This window comes from Protopterus annectens, chromosome 13.part0, assembly GCF_019279795.1.
Source record: "Protopterus annectens isolate FY-2018-M chromosome 13.part0, PAN1.0, whole genome shotgun sequence".
Taxonomy (NCBI): domain Eukaryota; kingdom Metazoa; phylum Chordata; order Ceratodontiformes; family Protopteridae; genus Protopterus; species Protopterus annectens.
Genome location: NC_056747.1, coordinates 444,447,812 through 444,462,437, shown reverse-complemented (window position 1 = coordinate 444,462,437; position 14,626 = coordinate 444,447,812).

Here is a 14,626-nt window from a genome sequence, read left to right as displayed (position 1 = left end):
TGCGTGGGGGTGGCTTCTGTGTTATGGATAATGCAGTACAGCTTGTCCTATGTATGTCAGTGCTGGGGTTCAGGTCCCTCATGTGCATAGCTCCCTGCCATTCAGATTGTACAAGGTGCAGCATGTGCATTGATTCCAGCTTGGACATGGCTTTCTACATCAGGCACAGCTTGCGTCTGGGTGGCCAGCATGGCAGTGTGTGGAGCTGCACTATGTTTAATCAGGCGACACATTACATGTGTTCCAGCTCTTTCATACTCCTGGTGAGGTACTGTTGTGGACTTTACAGTTGCTGGATGTGTCTGCTGAGGTACACCTCACAGGGGCTGTTGTGGTCATTTCTAATGCTGATGAAAGATAACTGCAGAACCACAATGACCTCCCCTTAGCTAGATGTCAGAAAGCATGGACCATGCAATCACAAATAAAAACAAGACCCTCTCCACCAAGGGAAAGTGGCCTGTCTGGTGGACCCCAGCCATAAACAAACTGTATAACAGATGAGGGATACTAATGCAAGACAGAGCTACATCTCCAAAAGGGAAGACAGCTGTGATCAGCACTAGTAGAAAGCTACATTCTCTCATAAAGACATCCAAGGTCAACTTGGGGACATAAATCACCAAAGACAATGAAGGTAACCACACTGCTTTCTTCAGTTATGTCAGACACCTGGGTGGGAACCCTCAGATATGCTCAGAGTTGGTACACAACAACATATATTCCAGTGACCTGACAGATATTGGCAACATTCTGGCAGACAGCTTCAGTGCAATTTACCCCTCCCTCACCCCCAAAAGAAGATAGTTATCACAGCTGTATGTAACCTCACTGTCATCTTGGATGTCCATGTGAGAGCCGCACTCAGCAAAGACAAGTACACAGCATCAATGGGACCTGATGGTATCCCCGGTTGCATGCTATGTGAACTCCAGAAGGAGCTAGACCCGTATATACAAATGCTATTTAACCTTAGCCTTGCTACAGGATATGTACCTGAACACTGGCGTACGGCAACAGTGGTCCCACTCCACAAAGGAGATGCCTCCACAGACCCTGGCAACTACCACCACACAAGCTTAACCAGCCTTGTCTGCAAAGCTATGGGAAGAGTCATTATGGAGCTCTTACACAGAGACATTGGTGACCTACAGACCCTTGATCCCACCCAGTTCAGCTTTGTACAGGGCAGATCCTGCCTTTTGCACCTAGTTGACTAGTATGAAACTGTCAGTAGGGTCATTGATGAGGGCTACGCAGTCCACACAGCCTACCTGCACTTGGCTAAGGCCTTTGACACAATACCCCACTCAGGCATCATAGACAAGCTCAACAGCTAAAATATAACACCATATGTCACAGGATAGGTTGCAAAATGGCTAAGAAACAGAACCCATAAAGTCAACATTGCAGGTGCCTTGTCAGATTCAAAGCCAGCCACAGGTGGTGTCCCACAAGGATGTGTCCTGGGACCCCTCTTATTTGGTATTTACTTTTCAGATGTGAAAGCAAACATAGGAGGGTTGTGGCTGACAAAGTTTGCAGATGACTGCAACCTAGGCACCATAGTGAATATATCAGCCGGCACACACATCCTACAGAATGCCATCACAAAGACAGATAGCTGGTGCCGGACTCATGGCCTGAAACTGAATGCAACCGATGTGTAGTCATCCCCTTTGGGAGGAACAAAGTACCCACAGATCAATACATAGACAGCAACCCACTGAGCACAGAAAACAAATCAGACACCTGGGGACATGTGTAGATAGTGACATCTCGTTTGACACCCATGTTGCCAAAGTGGTTAGAAAGACTTTCTATCCTGCCCACCTTATCATGGAGGGTTTTCCATCCAGATCAAAGGAGGTCATTGTACCACTATACTTCTCCCTTATCAGGCCCATGATTGAATACAACGCCCCATTTGGTATGTACCTCACCCAGCACTTGCAACAGCTGGAGAGACCCCAAAAGTACCTTACCATGAAGATCAGGGGTCTACAACACATGTCATATGCTTCCAGAATAAAGGAAATCCAGCTTTATTCAGTGGCATACCGCATACTTACAGGTGACCTATGCCTGACATACAAGACCATGTCCAATCAGGATTTGGTGGACATGCTCCACTGCAAGCAATCCAAATCCACCAGAACCATGAGAGCTAATGATTTGAACCTCAGCACATACATGATTAGGACATGCTGGAGGGACAGAGTCATAACTCAGAGGCATCTCACACTCTAGCAGAGTATCCCAGTTCATGTTAGACAGAGTCCCTCACTGACTCTCTTCAAGAGACATCTGGACAACTGCATGTGAGACAGAGGCACAGACTAGACAGAGGAACAGTCAAGTTATTCAATTACGTAAGGGGGTCATAATGTGTCACTACTAAGTCAGAGGCAGAATATTCGGAATCTATTCTGTACACTTATTACCACTATAAGGGGTGGCAATAGCCACATCACTATGGCTAGGCTTATACATGCACTAGGGCAGATAGCCTAGTAGTAAACTATGAAACTATGGTGTATGTGTAGGTATTGTCAGGCAAGCACTATAATGTGGTTTGGGGGGCTTGATATCTCCCTGTATTCCAACATTGTTTTGTCTATTCCTTCTAGCATGTCTAGGGATCAGTTGCTAGTGTCCTCTCCTGCTCAGCTGGTGAACCTGGGAATATTGAGGCAATGTTACAATTGCCTCATGTACACTGACAACCCTCTCCTTCTCCCATAAAACACAAATACATGCGAGAGATGCAACTATATAGCCAAAGTGGAGGCTGAGCTCTCTCAACATAGGACTAGCAAGACCAGAGAGAAGGTGAAGGTAACCACACACACCACAAACCCAGTCTCACATAGCACTATCACAACTTAAAATCATACACATAGACACACAAAGACACACTCGGAGGCTCTGATCAGAATTCTACCAAAACAGCAGAGGCCACCACAGCAGACACCCACACAACTGCCTCCACAGGGCACAGCACATGCAACACATAGACCACAGAGTCAGTGTGTCAAACAGTCACAGCCCTTAAGGCCAAACACAATGCCAGACACACTTGTCATAGGTGACTCCATAGTCAGACACACTGACGTCCTGCTCACCAGATCGAGTACGGAGGAGGTCACAGTAAGCTGCCTATCAGGCACTGGAATCCACCACATAATGCAAGCACTCAGGTCACTCAACTGCAAGTACAAGTCTGACTCAGTCATTATCCATGCTGGTGTGAACGACCTGAGATGTACCTCCCTGGACTACATGAATAGAGACATAGAGGATCTCTCTGATTATGTAGGCCAGGCAGGTATGACCCTGACCTTGAGCAGTATCCTACCTTCACCAAGTATGATGCCACATAAACAGAGACAAGATGATCAGCTGTAATAATTGGCTTAAACTATGGTGTCATTCAAAGGGGGTCCAATGTCTGTCTGCCTGGGATGACATGCTGGACAGGCCATGCTGATTTGCAAGGGACGGCTTGCACCTGTCACCCCTGGGCTTCCAGATTTTGGCTGAGGCTCTTGCCACCCCCATTGTGCCTTTTTTATGCAAGAATCAGATTCTACACCTACCACCCTAGAACACAGAAAAGGAAAAACACTAAGGGTAATGCTGCTCAATGCCAGAAGTCTCAACTTCAAGCTGCACACACCCGATGCCCTTCTCAGTATGGAGAACATTGATGTCTGTGCTGTGACTGAAACCTGGTTCACGGCTTCTGACAGCACCCCGGCACTATCAGGTGTTACCTCATATCATGCGTTCCGGCCCAAAATCCGGACAACACCAAGAAAGGAGGGTGGGTGTCCATATTCATCAAGGACACCCTCACCTCAAGGTTGGTGGCAACCCACGATGCATCGGAGACCATCCAGGTGCCAGTAACCGTAGGCAAGACTGCTCTGCAGTTTGTAGCATGTTACAGGCCACCCTCTCAAACTCAGGTACCTCACACAGCTTTCCTGAAAACACTGGAGGGGATAAATGTATCTCAGAACACCATCATACTGGGTGATTCCAACTGATATAGACTGGGATCACTACTCAAGCCCCAACACTCTAGCCCAAAGGTTCCTAGAGTTCATACACTCAAATGCCATGGAACAACTAGTCACCATCCCCACAAGAGGAGACAACATACTAGAACTCATCATAACGAACATGGGGTCACAATGTTCAACACCAGAAGTATACCCATCATTGGTGAGATCAGATCATGAACTAATCTCAGTGGGAGTCCACATCCCACCCCCACCCCAGATAGAAAAGACAACACTGAAGACCTTCTCAAAAGCCGACTTCACACTTCTAAGGACTGGTGTGGTCTCTTTCAAGGCCCCCAAGCCAGTGGACACCATTACCCAAGCCGCTGTATCACTTACAAATGCCTTCTACCAGCACCTCCAGGACTGCATGGATCAGGCAATCCCAAACAAAACAAAGACTCTTTGTACCACAGGCAAGCATCCAGTCTGGTGGACCCCAGCCATAAACAAGCTCTACAACAAAAGGAAGGAGCTACTACAAGATAGAGCGAAATCCGTAGAAGGGAAGACACCCCTGCTCATTATGAGTAAAACACTGAGTTCCCCACATAAAATCATCCAAGGAAAATTTTGAGAGTAAACCTGCTCAGGACTCAAGGGACAATCATGAGGCCTTTTTTACCTATGTTTGACACCTGGGAGGAAACTCCCAGATATGCTCAGAATTAGTTTGAAATTATGTAAATATCACTGAACCTACAGACATTGCCAACATACTGGCTGACAGGTTCAGTGCAGATCCCCCCCCACCCAACTGGAGGGATATCTATACCAGAAGATTGTAGCCCCCCAAACATCTCAAATGCTGGGGTGAGAACTGCTCTATCCAAGGCGGAAAACACTGCATCCATGGGACCAGATGGTGTCCCCGGTTGTGTGCTCCATGAACTCAATGAGGAATTAAACCTGCAGTTAGGGCAGCTGTTTAATCTTAGCCTCACCTCAGGATATGTGCCCAAGGAGTGGCTTACAGCAATGGTGGACCCACTTCACAAAAGAGGTGCCTCCACCAACCCCGGAAACTACCATCCCATCAGCTTGACAAGCCTGGTCTGCTAAGCTATGGAGAGGATCATAATGGGAATCATAGATGAAGACATAGGGGACTTGCAGACGTTGGATCCAACCCAGTTTGGCTTTGTCAAGGGCAGATCATGCCTTTTAAACTTTGTTGACTTTTTTGAGACAGTCACCAAGGCCATTGACGAGGGCAAGGCAGTCCACACAGCCTACCTTGACCTGGCAAAGGCTTTCGACACAATACCCCACTCGGGTATCATTGAAAAAGTCACCAGCTTAAATGTGAACCCATACATCACAGGATGGGTTGCAAACTGGCTAAGTGACAGAACACACAGGGTCAAAGTTGCTGGTGCCATGTCACACTCCAAAACTGTCACAAGTGGTGTCCCACAGGGCTCAGTCCTGGGCCCACTTTTGTTCAGCATCTACTTTTCAGAAGTACAAGCAAACACAGGAGGATTATGGCTGACAAAGTTTGAAGATGACTGCAAACTGGGAACCATAGTTGGAAACCCATCTGACACAGACATCCTTCAGAAGGGTCTCATAGACACGGATAACTGGTGCCAGAGCCATGGCCTTACGTTAAACACTAAACAATGCATAGTCATACCCTTCGGGAACAACAGGGTTACCCCTAGTTCCCATCTAGGTGGCAATCCTCTAAGCACAGAAGAGGTTATCAGGGACCTGGGCACACGGGTTGACAGTAATATTTCGTTTGACACTCACGTTGCCAGAGTAGGCCTGGGGCAGTTCCTGCTATTAGGACAGTGGTCTGTAGCAAGCTATATAGTAATAGTCAGTTTTAGCCATTGGTATTTGACCATGGCTAATCCATGTTGCTTCTTGTTGTGGTACCAACATGGGTGTGTGGTTATCCATGCCATTTATTGCTAGTCACCCTTATTTTGTAGCTTGTTCCATGTTTTTGCACATGCACATCACTGTATGAGGTGTGACCTGGTAGTGTCAGGATGCTGATGTGGGCTTTGACCCTGTTTTCTATTACAGCACTGATATCTACATTCTCTATACTGTGTGCATTTACACTGCACGCATTTATACTTCTGGCATTGGGTAGCATTACATCTAGGTTCCTATCCCTTGTGGTACCTATGAGGTAGGTTTGTGTTTTTTGTGGTTTATGATTGTTGAGGGTGGATGTTAGTCGGGTCCTCAGGTGTGCATATGGTACATGGTATTACATTACTTAACACATGGCATTCATGCCTCAGGTGGTGCTGCAGGGCTGCCTCTGTTGGATGCACATACCACACTCCCTGTACATGTTTGGAAGCAGGTTGTGTCATGTTAGACATCCCTGTTACTATATGAGTGAGTCAGAGCGGGTATCAGTCCCAGTGTTCCTACTGACCAAGTGTATGTGCTATGCATTGCCTCTTTGCCAAGGCCAGGGCATACTGGGCATGCCTCCTTCTGTCTACTGGGACAAGGTCAGGTTGTTCCTCCTCCGAGTCACCCTCTGCCTGTGGTAGCCTTGGCAATGGTGGGGGGATGTTAGGCCCAGCCCTGTGCTGGTCCTGCTGCAGCTGTTTCCGCAGGATCATATTATGTAGCATAGCACATATCATGACCATTTGGGTACATGTAGTTGGTGTGTACTGCAAGGCTCCACCAGATGTGTCCAGACACCGGAACCGTGACTTGAGCAGCCCAAACACACGCTCTATGACATTACGTGTTTGTGCGTGTGCCTCATTATGGCGTTCCTGTTCAGGTGTGTGTGCATTTCTGATGGGTGTCATCAGCCACGGCTCAAGTGCATAACCTGCATCCCCCACTAGGTGTCCGTGTGGGAAGTCCCCACTGGCAAATGATTGGTACAGCTGCGTCAGATGCCAGATGTGGGAATCGTGGTAGCTCCCAGGGCAGCCAGCACACACATTCATTATTATGCCCTGGGCATCACACACAACCTGGCAGTTGATGGAGGGGTATCCCTTGTGGTTAATGTAGGCTCTACCCCGCTTACCAGCTGGTGCTTTGATGCATACGTGCGTGCAGTCTATTGCACCCAGCACCTCAGGGTATCCCGCTATTTGCTCGAAGAGGGCATATTGCTGGCCACAACCTCACGGTTATTAGGGACATATATATGATCACTGACATGTGTTGACATGGCATCCAGGAACTGGTGCAGTACCCTGGAGGCTGATGCCTGTGATATCCCCATCATATCACCAGTTGGTCTCTGGAAGGTACCTGTTGCTAGTATTGTTAGGCCAACACATACCTTGGTTTCTACTGGGATGGGTTCCCCTCTGTTGGTTCTGTGTGTGTGATGTGGCCTGCACAGCTCAACAATCTGCTGCAGAAGGTCTCTGTCCACTCTGTAGCACTCTACTATCTCCAGCTCATGTAACCCATGGTAGGTGACCCTGGGCCTGTATACTCTTCTCCTTCTCCTCACTCTGGGTTGTCTGTCAGCATCTGCATTGTCACCACCCTCAGCAATTCGCCTATGCCTGATTATAACAGCTATGGCAGCCCCTAGCATTTCTGCTCTGAGTTCAGCTTTTTTCAGTTTTCAATTCTGATAGCTTACTTTCTTGCAGTATCTCTTGTGAGAAACACCCTGCACTGCTGTTTGCAGTGTTTTAAGTGCTGGGTTGGGCTTCTAGTCTGCCTGTTTAATTCCCTGCTTCCAATTGTTATCACCAATTAACTCCAGCAGTATTCCGACAGTTTCTTAGTAATTTGGTTGTTTCCTTTTTCCTCTCTGTTTCCTCAGGGGGAGCAATGTGCACACCAGCTTAAGCACGCTCACAGTGGCTTACACGCGCACACACATCCTTACACGGTGTGGGCTTGGCTGATTCATGTTAACACGCGCGCACACAGCCTTACACACGTGCACACCCGCGCAAACCGTTGTAAACGGTTTGCAACATGCTCCCACATGTTGAACCTGACTTACACGCGCGCACACGCACGCATGCACGTATATCAAGAAACTTTGAGTGTAGGGATAGCGTATACCCTCAATTTCTTGACTTTCCTAGTGTTCTGTTGTGACACACCTCCCTCCCTGATGTCTGTCTGTCATCTGTCACCTTACATTGCCCTCCAATCTGGTATATTTGTTTCTATCCTTCCCCCCCGTGATGTCACCTACCTCTTACTCTGTTCCTCCCCCTTCTCTAACTCTTACACTACTCAGAAAGTGCTCATAACCTATGTGGCAGTGTAATTCAGTATTGTAACCCTCATTTACGTAGGATTGCCTAGTAATGCTTAGTTACATGTCTTACACGGAGCTTCCCCCCTTGACACCCACTAAATGGAGGCCATATTGTTTTTGGTCTGCAAGTCCCTCCATTGACATTCCATGTAATACATAAATCGCACAATTGTGGGCTTATAAGCTTCGGTTTTCAGTTTTAGGTAGCGCACCCCATTTGCGCGGGTGTGCGCTGCAGTTACACATCATAATCCCACAAAAAAAAAAAAGTTATATAACATATTTTTGCAACACTTTTTCATGCCAATGGCCACATATTTGGCCATTGGCATGCTTAATGAAACATATGCACCCTTTATTTGGAGCTGACATAGCTCCGTTTTTGATTTTGCAGAAATGTACTCAGTTGTTAGCTGAGTACATTTCTGCAGCTAACACATCCGTTACACGGACTGGTTTCAGCTTCGTGGATCGCTTAAATACCTCATTTGCATATCTTTGAGCTGCAAATGAGGTATTGAGCATTTCCACGCCCAGTCCGTGTAAGAGACGTGTTAGCTGTCTCTTACACGGAGGTTTGGGCTGTACCTGAATCGGGAGGCTTACACGGAGGCTTACACTACTCTTGAACTCCGTGTAATTCTTCCTGAATCTGGCCCAATGTCTGTGCCTAACAAAGAAGCCTAATGATAAAAAAGAAAAATCGGAGAGGCAGACATACTGTTTTGGATCAACTAAATAATTGACAAAAAAATAAATAGTTTTAGTTTTAATATCTCCCATTTGATATGTATATCTAAGGAAACACTTTATAGCACAGTACTCCCTTATACCTGTCTTAATACCCTCTTATATCGTAGCAGTCTTTTTCTTCTATGTTCCTTCATGTGGGTACTAAAATCCCCCATCCAACAAATGAGGTTGGATATTAAAACAAAGCATCCTATTTCCTAAAGAGACTACATCATTCCCTTTCACTAACTCACACATAAGTATTACATTACCTAGCATGCATTACATTGTATCTTCTATTATTTCATCACCCTCTTTAAATTTCTCTGACTCTTCCAATATCTTATAAAATAAATGTTCTTTAATGGGGGCATACACATTCCATATCTTCCCCTCTACACCCCCATCCCAGATAATCCACCTTTTCACATCATCTACCTTAGACTTCTGTGTGACAAGTTGCAGAACGTTTCTTAATAGGTACTGCTTCTCCCCTCTGATCTGTCTGGATCATGACCTTAATTTTGCCTTTTATCCTGAGTTTTATTTCAGGAAGCAGAATTATATCTGCTGTAGTGCTTGTGGACCTGTTCTTGATTCTTTCCTTTTTAATATGGGTAAAGCGGTCACCCACATTCCAAGCTAGATCACCTCACTTTGGGATTTTCACCTCCCCTCCCCGTGGATTTGCTGGGCACATCTTCTCCCATCATTGCCCTGTACCTCCTAATTGTTGCTTGCTTGCTTCCTTATGAGGAATCCTTTTTTAGACTCCCTTTTGTCATACCATTGTAGTATTTCCTTAAGCTCTACCACATCACCATCATGCTTTTTTTTGCCTGATTTTGCTTGTGCCTAATATCTTTATAACTTCTTCTCAAGATCTTTTGAAATACTTTGTCTATCCTAATCCTTTGACATGATGATCTACTAGTCCATACACTGGCGGAGGCTGCCTCATCTTTGCCTCTCTCTCTGTTCCTATCTCCATCTCTGCTGACTCATTCAAACTCTCATTTCTTTGACTTTGCTACATTCTTCTTCTTGAATTATCCCTTCTTCTGCAATAAGCAGCTCATATTTCACTCCTGCCTTCCCTGTTCTTCACTATTTCAGTTTGAAATTCCATCCATTCATCCCTGCTGAATGCAAGTAATTTAGTTATCACTTTCTCTGCTGTCTATGGGTCTCTTCCTCTTTCTGTTAGTGCCTTTTCATTATAATAATAATTCCCTCCAGTACATTTTATTTAATCCTGCTCCCACAGTATTCCGATATGTAGCCTTAAATTAACATTGCATATTTCTGTCCCCCTTTTTATACTGGCCCATCTTTCCTTACAGTGCTAGCAATCATCAAGCTAACTGGTGCAAACTGCAAAACCACCATCACTCTGAGCAACGGTGTTCATGGTTAGACTATACAATGCATATATAAACTTTTTATTATATTCAGGAACATGTTCACTCCCCCATTCCTGCACTCATGCTTTCGGCATCAAAATGGTCTCAGAAGACTTAGGCTTGAGTGCTAACATTATCTGGCCTAGCATTTCTTCTTGCACGTGCATTCCAGTGTTCCTTTCACATTGTCACACATTTTAACCGATCATCTGTTGAATGATCTGAGTAGACAGAATAATTCTCGTTAAGGGTGCTAATGACTTGATGCATGTTCTAGCTTCTCTAAACATCCACTTCTCATTCTTTCACTCTTTTGTTGCAGTTATATTCTCAGTGAAGGGTTGAGTGCATACTTTGTTCATTCTCTCACATCAACCCTACATTCTTCAGTACTTAGAGATCTGGATTGGATTTCTATCATCTTCACCTATAGGGCCATGTCTGGTAGGACTTGGTCAGCCCAGCTGTATGGACTTTGTCAGACTATGCAGATACTTCCACTAACTTCTAGGAAGAAAGAACTTTCTTCATATATTTTCATCCCTACAAAAAGTTGCTCAGTAAAGAGAATGTCACCAACTGTCATTTAGCAATTGGTTTTCTGCATTTTCACCAGGTTTCTTCTTCTTGTGCTCTGTTTTACTTGCTTGCTTATTTATTTATGTATTTATTTATTTATTTTTTACAACTGACAATCTTCTGCTTAGGTCTATCCATTCTATTTGCTTAACATTTTGTCAGGATTGCAGCTGGCTAATCCAGCCCCTCCCCTTTCTAAATTCTAGTTTCTTTTCTTCCATTAGTCATTTCATTTGAGGGTAATGTACTTTTCAAGCCTTTAGGTTTGTTTATTTCATTTACTTATACTGAAATTAGAGATTGAATAATATTTCTTGTTTTTGGTAGTATCCAAAATTTTCCTCATTTAAGCTAAGGGGATTGTTTCAAGGGTAGTCTCTCTGCAATTAATGTTTTCTCTTGAACACTTACTGTTTTATCATTATGGCAATCTGGCTCAAAAGAATCTGAAGAATTTAGGAAGGGTAAATGTGAGGTTAGTATGCTCTCCATTTCCTTCAAACATTCTACCATTAAGGAAAAGAAGGAATACTCTGGATCATAAGATGCTCAATTCCACCCCTGGGTGTTTGTCACAATGGCATGATGAACCTTGGGCTTAAGGCCAAGGGCTATTTTCTCCTGCTGTACCCCCTGCAGTAAGCTCTAAAAAGCTAGCAAATGCAGATCAACTTGCTCCCTCCTAAGAAGCCTACTCATTTTCACACATTCACTATACCAAGAGGCTGTACTTTCCAGAACTTATCCAACTAGTATAGTATCTGTTACTTTAGAATGCCAAGTCTAACTCCCTCAACTCCACTTGGTTAAGTCTATCATGTCCAGACTTCTGTTGAGTTGGATTATTCAAAACTGTGGCAGGTGTTTCCTTCATTTCAGCATACACTGTTTCAGGTCTCGTCCCCTGCTAACATTTGGGTGAGATGAGATGAATCTTTTCCATTATTGCTGCCCTGCCCCATTTCTTTCCTTACAGAGCCCTGTCCAGATCTCAGTCCTGATTCAACTGACTGCTAACTTCTTGACGTTGGAGTAGTTGTTAATGAATCAGTTGAGATATTTGGCAGTTTCAGTTTTGGAGTAACAGTCTCGACCACCTCAGCACTGATAATGCTGTTGCTCCTGATCATATGAATCTCAAGCCTTATGATACCAAGAACCTATCAGTGGCTGACCATTCCTTACCTGGGTTCAACTTTCAGACGTTGAACTTTGAGATACTCAGCATCAGCATAAATACTGATGGCAGCTGTCACCACAGGAGAATAAGTCATTTTTGCCTTTGATCCTGTAATACTGAGTCTATTGGCTCTACAAGACTGTTTCTGAATAACACATCTTCTTTAGGATCATGTGTCTGATACCATCCAACAGTGCCACAGGCCAGGTACCAGTAACTGCTTGGCATTCTACTATGATTACTTTATGTTCATACTGCCTATGTCTTCTTCATCAGCTTCAGATTTATAATAACCAATAGTTCAGTGGAAAACCAAGTGCAAGAGAATACACATCTATCTACATAGTTAACTGCTCTTGACATAGGTAAGTATGAGAAGGCATCCCCTTCTAATGACCCTAAATTTAAGAAGTTCTAAGAAATGACTTGGGCTTCTGAAACCCTTCTGAACTGCACTGCAGTAGGCCTTACACTTAAAGACATCTTTTCAGATGGTCACCTCACCCAACAGAATGGTTGATTTGGTGACAGATTCAACATGGAAAACCCCTATGAAGTGTCTGCTGTATCAAAGATGTGAAAAAAAAAAGATTTTCCAGCCTCACATATATTAGAATGCACTTGCTTATGTTCCAGAGTTTGACTTCACAGCAGTTGTGATGACATTCAGTTAGGCTTCTACACCACATGCCCCAACATTTATTTAACTTCTCCACATGTTTAGAATTTTTTATATACCATAGCAATAATGTTCCTGACTCCTTAGTCAGTTTTGTTCCAAGTTTTGATGTTTGACAACAGTGCTGTTTTCAGCACCCACAATATTCCCAGATTTGCCTCTTACTGAATGTATTATTAGCATCTGTAAATATGTTCAAATATTCTTCTTCCTGCTACAACTGGAACTGTTTCTCCTTATTCCTCATTGGTCTAGTTTCTGTTGGCATGTCTTGTTATTTTACAGATTTTTGTTTTTTATGTCATAAGACACTGTAGCCACTGAGTGTAGCAAGTTTCACAACAAATGCTGATTTTTCTCTTTAAATACAATATCCAGAGTGTTTGCCTCCAACTTTGCAGCTGCAGTTAGTAGCATATCTAAGGCAGGGTGACAGAGGTAAATGCCCCAGGAATAAAGTGATGGGGGACTCGATCGGCCATCCTGATTTCTCTTTAATACATACCTGTTTTTAAAAACAGTTGTTGCATTTGCAGTCAAACCTGAGTGCTCTAGCACTCCCTGTGTGGTCTACTGTAGCAATTACAAGTACTTGCTACATTGTAGCAAAAAGTTTGCTACAGTTTAAATGTTAAACTTGACAGCTAGAGCACTCTGTGTGTGATACAAACAGTAGCAACTACTTGCTATTGCAGTTTGCTACAGTCTTGAAAACCAGGGGTTGCTAGTTCATCAGACCAGTACACAGTGGTGGTATTGGATGATCCCATGAGAGTATTACTCCATCATTTGCAATAATCCTTTATGGGTTATATTTCCAATGTCTCTGAGCTACCTCTATATCATAATGATTACACAGTCTGTAGAGTAACACCCTAGCCACACTGTTGTATGTTTCGGTATACAAACCTTCAGCAAGATGTGCAACTGTTTCTAGTTTTGCACTGCAAACCTTCCATTTCTCTTGCATCTCCTATCTTTTCTAAGGCTTTTATGAGGCGTCTAGTACATAGCATGTTGTTTTGACCTATGTGGTGTAGAATGCCGCACCTCTAGCAACCTACATAAATCCATAAATTACAGAGCATTTTCTAAAAAAAAAATAGCTTAAAAAGCATAACAAACAAATGTAAATGCTTAGTGAACAATAAAAGCCAGTAAAACTGTACAAATATCAATGTTTGTACCGTATCCATTACAGTGATAACAGTAATGCATTCATAGTCTTTCCATAAATACAATAATATAATCAGACAATGTAACCTTGTACTAAGGAAATATAGGTATACAGCCTTAAGGAATAATAAAACTCAAAAAGGGAAAACTAACTGTACAGGAATAAATACTTGACATGGGCATACACATTTTTAAAATAGAACAATGTCAAACCATCTTATGTAAGATAGATCACTTTGCATTCTTATTAAAAATAAGAAAATAAGATTTGCAATGGTACTGCTTGTTTAAAACATCAGATCCGATGAAGTTCTGACAAGGGAGGAAGTGCTCATTACTTACTTTAAATTAACAAACCATGATTTAAATTAGCAGTACTTGAAATAAGTTTGATATTTTAACACTGACAGCTCATTAAGATCAAAGATGGAAAGTCCTGAACAATTCTGATTTGACACTTTGCTACTATTCAGGATTTTCCCTGAAAAGCTGTTTTACTTGAATCCTTAGTTTTAAATAGCACGTTTGGTTGTGCCTCATACCTGTTTTTACCATCCACTTTGTGCACCATCTCAG